This window comes from Tamandua tetradactyla, chromosome 16 (genome assembly GCF_023851605.1).
Source record: "Tamandua tetradactyla isolate mTamTet1 chromosome 16, mTamTet1.pri, whole genome shotgun sequence".
In the NCBI taxonomy this organism is placed as follows: Eukaryota; Metazoa; Chordata; class Mammalia; order Pilosa; family Myrmecophagidae; genus Tamandua; species Tamandua tetradactyla.
This window is the reverse complement of record NC_135342.1, coordinates 62,401,451-62,407,450: the sequence shown is the minus strand read 5'-3', so window position 1 is coordinate 62,407,450 and position 6,000 is coordinate 62,401,451. Positions and strand designations below refer to the sequence as shown.

Below are 6,000 nucleotides of genomic sequence, written 5' to 3'. Positions count from 1 at the left end.
GGGATATGGACAAAAGTAAGCCGGTCCTCTATGACGAGATCCAGACAAAAGGGATATAGTTCAGGATGCGGTGGAAGGTGTCGTACGTCCTCCCTCACCTTTGTAAGGCAGGAGCCGCAGCCGTCCGCCCTGGGTTGACCCCATCACCGCGGGGTGGGGACTAACAGATAGTAAAATTGACGCTTATAGTATAGAGTGGGGAGAAGCCTCCCAAGAGGCTGCCCGAGGTCACGCGCGATTCTTCGAGGGTCCCGCGGTCGGCTCCATTTCTTCGCCAGCAGTCGGCAACAGGCCGTCTTGGATAAAGAAGCGGTCCTCCCGCCCTTCTCCGCGCCTTCGTCTCTGCAATGCACCATGGGGAATGAAGTCCATCTTTGTTTACCTGTCCGCGGCACTAACTCGCTTCGCGTCCGGAAGAACTACAAGTTCCAGAAGGCTGTGCGAAAACCCGGCTGTCTCTGGGGGTTGTGGTCTTGGCTGAGAGACCGAGGAACCAGCGGGCGGGGCCCAGGGGAGAGGGGTCATCGCTACCCAATGGGCGTTCTCCTGGGCGGGGCCCGAGTCGCCAATGGCTACGGCGGCGCGGAGGAGGTGGAGTCAGTGGAATAAGGCGTGGAGCTGTTCGCCTCTCCAGGTGCTGAGTCTGAGGGAGCCTCGAGACGTTAGAGCCGCGGTTGCAGTCGCCGCAGCCGCCTCGAAAGCCGCCGAGGAAGCCGGGGCTGTGAAGTGCACGGAGTTGCTGGGCGCGCTGCCGGGCGCTGACCGCCTTCCCGCCCGCTGCCTGAGGTCGGTGTTGCAAGATTCGCTTTGTTTTATTGAGGAAGGGATGAACTGAGGCGTGAGGGGGCCCGGGGACTTGGTGGGACCTCGCACCTCTCTCAGAATCATCTGGCCCCAGAGCTGCTGAGCGACCCCGGGCCTCCCCATAGCCCGGCGCCTAAGGTCGGAGCAGCTTGGGTTCGCTTTTGTTTTATGGAGGAGGGGGTTCTTGAGTGCGAGGGGCGAGGGCTGGAGGAACCCCTCCATCTCTCCTGAAAGAGCGTTGAGAGCTTGGGACCCCCACCCCCCACCTTCCGCCTGTGCCTGAAGTCGAGGGAGGCTACTTGAATTATTGAGGATGGGAGGGGGTGTTCTGAGATGTGAGGGGCGGAGGCCGGGGGACCCTTCCTCACAATGCCTCGACCATTTGAGGTTGTAAAGGGGGTCTGGATGTGATGGATGAGACGGGTGGACTCCTCCCCCCTCTTCTCAGACCCCCCTGAGGGTATTAAGAAAGGGCTGCTTGGGAGTCAGAAGACCCTTCCCCACACACACACCCCCCATCACCACTTCCCGCAGCCTGGAGTTATTGTGAAGAGGGAGAGGCGTCGGGGATGTGGATGGAGACCCTTCTTTCCTCCACACTTGGACCTGCCTAGGTTATTGGTGAGGAGAAGGGGGTTGGGGGTAAGGAATAAGGGGCGAAGGCCGGGAGACCGTCCCCACCCTGCTCCAAGTCGCCTGTGAAGATGCCATGGTTCCTCCGCGCTCGCGGCCGAGACTAAGGTCGAAGCGGTCTGGGTATGAGGGGACGAGGAGTGAGAGGGGCTGAGGAACTCCTTCCTACCTCCGAAAAGGGTGCAGACAGACCCACAGGCCCTCTTCCCCTGGGATCTAGGCCCAGGGGCCATAAGACGAGATGACCCTTGCTACCCGGCTCGGGGTCCCGGGATTCTACACGACTAAGGGAGGCAAGCTCTAGATGGGCATGTGCGGGTCCCCTTTCAAGTACCCCAAAGCTCCGCGCACACGCCCCTAGCACCTGCAGACCTTCCCGGGCTGCTCGGCTTGGCGAGAGGCGCGCCCCAAACCCGGCTGCTGAACCCTGCGCGGGTGGGGGGTGTGCGGCGGTCGCTCCCCAGCCGGAGCTTTCGCGCTCAGCTCAGGCCTCCACCCGAGGACAAAAGCAGCGGCCGCCGCACTAGCGGGGCCTGGCAGGCCTGCGCTGCGGGCTGGGCGGGGGGTGCGGCCGGAAGAGGGGGGCTTCGGGCGCGGCGCGGGGATCTTCAGCGAAAAACGTGCAGTGACCCGTACGAGAGACAAAGCGCGCTTGCTCTTCGAGGGTCCGCTCCAGCCGGTATGGAAAATCCTGAGAGAGGAGGCGACTGTACCCGGTTGGGCACTACACCCCGCACCCTCCTCCTTCCTTGACTCCCACCCCCACCCCGGCCGGGCAGTCTTCAGGGTGCCGAGTGCACGATGGTGGCTAGGGCCCCTTCCAGGGGGCGTTCAAGACCTGCGTCCCGGCCGGACAGGTCTCGCCGGGGGCGGGGGGTCTGCAGCTCAAGGTACGTGAGTGGCCAGGGCCCAGAAAGACATAGGAGAATGGACCCCCACGCCCTCATCAGCCATGTTAGGTCAAATTGATTTGGGGATTTGAATTGTTTGCATGTATGCTGCTGTGGGTGTGAGTGTGAATGTGTGTGATTGGGTGAATGTGCCCCAGTGTGTATGTATGTATCATGGTGAATTTGTGTGTCAGGCTGAGTGTTTCCAGGAAGAGGAACCAGGTTCTGCTGGGATTGGATGTTGGAGAAGCAGGTAGTCACCCCTTCACCTCTCAAGCAGCAGTAATGACCTAGGATCTGAGTGGATGTAGTTAAAATGGAGACAGCTTTTGGCCACCTAGGATCTGGCCTGCATGCCTGGGTGTGGGCAGGCAAATGGACCTTATAAGTATATGGTGCTTTCTCCAGCCCTTCTAGGGCCTTGGGTCTGACTCCAACATCCTCACCAATGCCCTGCCCTTCTCCCTATTAAGCTTATCCTGCTGTAATGGGCTGCCCTGAGGACCAGGGCTCCACCACCACCACCACCTGGGGCTGCCAAGTCCGTTAGTATGTGGGTATAAGATTTTATGGCAAGGCAACTTTTGTCACTTTGACCTCCATGTCTGGAAGGATCACAGAGCTGGGTTGCTGGTCAGTGGTAGGTGACATCTCAGTACAAGGCACATTCATAGAGAAGGCATGAGGGTGACACAGAGACTACTCCTGGAAGATGAGCCCAGTCTTCCCAGATCTGCTAATTCCCAGCAAGTGACCCCACTTTCACAGCACTTTGGAAGCAAAGGTGCTGACTTACTTGGGGTAATCCCCAAAGCAGACCCCTACACATGGAATGAGGGGCTAGTAGAACAACAGGAAGAGCAGAAGCAGAGAATGGAGCCACCACTTGCCCCAGCCCTGCCAGGTCCTGTCCCTACAAGTGGCCATTGCCAGTATCCACAGTGCCCTCTGCTGGGCACAAGTTAAACCATGCTGCAATTTGGTAATTAACTCTCCCGTGGTGTGAAAGCTTAGAGTGGGTATGGACATTGTAGGTCAAACCACAAACCCTTCCATTGTCCTTTAAAGTGGGGGCTCCCTTGAAAAAAAAAATCTGTCTTTTCAGTCCTGAGCTGATGTTTTTGTCTGCAGTTATTTTAGGCTACCTCAAACAGCAGAACTGTCCCTGCCCTTGTTCCTTAGGGAATGTTTAAAGAGGGCCTGAAAGCCTTTGTTTAATTTCCATCCAGTTGAGAGTGGACATGGAAAATATTTATCAAGCTCAGTGGGGTTTAGGCAGCTTTCCTGTTTCTCTCTCTACTTTTCCCCGTTCCACTCTTATGCTCATGTCTGCCTCATTATTAAATTAGTCAATAACATATTTTTAAAAGACAAGCCTTCTTTTCCTCAACAATGTGGCCCAGAAAATGTAGACATCTGTAGGCTGTTACTAAATGCAAAGAGCTGGTGAACACAGGCTTTTCCAGGCCTGATGATGGGGAGTGGGGAAGGCGGACAAGACATGCTTAGTCCTAAATGCCCACCTGTGACATGTGTCTCTTTAGGCATTTCTCTGAAGGAATTTCATGCAGTCTCAAAATCTTTAGAGCTCCTCAAAGGAAAGGAGATATTTAAATACCTGGTTTTGTTCTTACTTTGGCATCCATGTGATTTGCATTGAACTATGTGACTCAGTATCATAAAGTAAAAATAGGACTTAATCTCTTCCTTGCCTGTTCAGAAGGTGATTGCATATGGTGTGCTGTGTTCTGCACTGGAGAGTGAGAAGCTAAATTACCTCATAAATTGAACCACCTGCTTATCCTGATTAGAGGATGGCTTGTAACATCACCTACAGACAATAACATTATTTTGTGTTTCTTTTAATTCATAACTGAATCTCTTTGTCCCGTATAACCTTTCCTTATGCTCATACATCATTACATTCACTTGAGGTTAATCAAGAATGCTTAATCCTTGTACTGAAACAAAACAAATTAAATACCAGCAGATACAGGAAGATGTGGGTGGTGTTTCTGTTCTTGGGCTCAAAAAATCCTTGGAGTTCATAGGAGAGAAGGAAGCATCTGAGATTCGGTAAATATTACGGGTGGAGTTCCAGCTTACTGAGAAGAAAAGAGAAGCACCTCAGGAATTGCTGGGAGGACTGGTCATTTTGAAGAATCAGAGCATGCATGTGAGTGGCAGCATGCATGCTGGAAGAAAAACTGCAGGTCTCGGGATTCCAAAATTCCTTCACTAAAGCAACTTTTCTGGGAAATTTTTCTCCTGCTTGGCCCAGGCAGCTCAGTGAATTGTTGAGGAGTGGAGCTGTCCAAGGTTCCAGAAACCTACTGATAGCCTGCTTAGTGAGAAGGGAGGATCTTAGAGCATGGAGCAAAAACGAAAGCTGAGGATCATGGCCTCTGCAAGGATTTCCCCAAAGCTAAATACAGAATGGAATAGGAGGAAACTGGGCTGTAGGGGTTCTTACTGCATCACTTCAAATGAACCCATCAGCAATCCCTATTTAAAGAATTAAAAGCTAATGAGAGGAAATATCTTCTGAGTCAGGCTCTTCACATGTAAGAATGTATTTCATCCTCACAGCCCTATGAGATATGCGTTGTGGTTATTCTCACTTTCCAAATAAGAAAATGAAGCTTTGGGAGGAAAGAGGCTTGTCAAAGATCATACAGCTCAGAAGGGCAGAGTCAAGGTTCCAACCTGGGTCTCTCAAACTCTGGAGCCTCCGCCTTACCATTTTCTTCTCACTACTATTCCAGAACCAAAATTAAAGTATTGGACTGTCCCATAAGGGGCCCTAACCAAATTTTAGGATGGAATTGGGAACTAACTAAAATTCAGAAATAAATCACAAAGGATATTGCCACTAACTTTATATCTTCCCCTGGCAAAAGACTCGTTACCTGAACTTGGTTACCAAAGAAAAGGAAAGGTGAGTGTGATGACTCTCATGACCAAAGGCCCAGGGTTTTCTTTCCAGAGTGGAATAATTTCACAAGAAGCCAACCCTGAATGGCAACAAAATGTATTTTGCTAATCTGCAGGAGAAGAAGAAAAACAAACTGACTAAACATGAGAAGGCTGTTACTGTTTGACAAAGAGTGCTGTTTTGGTTTGCTAAAGCTGGCGAAATGCCATATACCAGATATGGGTTGGCTTTTACAATGGGGATTTATTAGTTTACAAATTTACAGTTCTAAGGCCATGAAAATGTCCAAATTAAGGAATCAGGAGGAAGATACCTTCTCTGAAGAAAGGCTGCTGGCATCTGGGGTTCCTCTGTCACAAGGGAAAACACATGGCCGAGGTCTGCTGGTCCTTCTCTCCTGGGTTTCGTTGCCTTCAGGTTCTGGCTTCAGTGGCTGTTTCTCAGCTCCTGTGGATCCTTCTTGCTTCTCTGGGTGTTTCTCTCTGTGTGTGCTCTGTCTCCAAATTCCTCTCATAAAAGTAAAGGATTAAGACCCACCTTGAATTGGGTGGGTCACATCCTAATTGAAGCAACCTAATCAAAAGGTCCCACCCACAATAGATCTGCACCCACAAGAATGGATTAAAAGAACATGGCCTTTCCTGGGGTATATAACAGCTCCAAACCACCACAAGTACATATAAAGCCAAAGAAAGAGGGCTTATCTTTATTTGCTTGCATCCTGTTCTGAATCTTTGG

At 51.7% G+C, this 6,000-nt stretch overlaps 1 protein-coding gene across 1 annotated transcript in view; it reads left to right on the top strand.

Annotated features, from left to right (window-relative positions):
- The first annotated feature begins 562 nt into the window (after nucleotides 1-562).
- Nucleotides 563-6,000, top strand: part of SMPD3 (sphingomyelin phosphodiesterase 3) — a 103,960-nt gene continuing 98,522 nt past the window's right edge. Inside the window, exon 1 of the mRNA XM_077132818.1 lies at nucleotides 563-786. The gene's annotated coding sequence lies outside the window, so the exon portion shown is untranslated. The remainder of the gene's footprint in view (nucleotides 787-6,000) is intronic.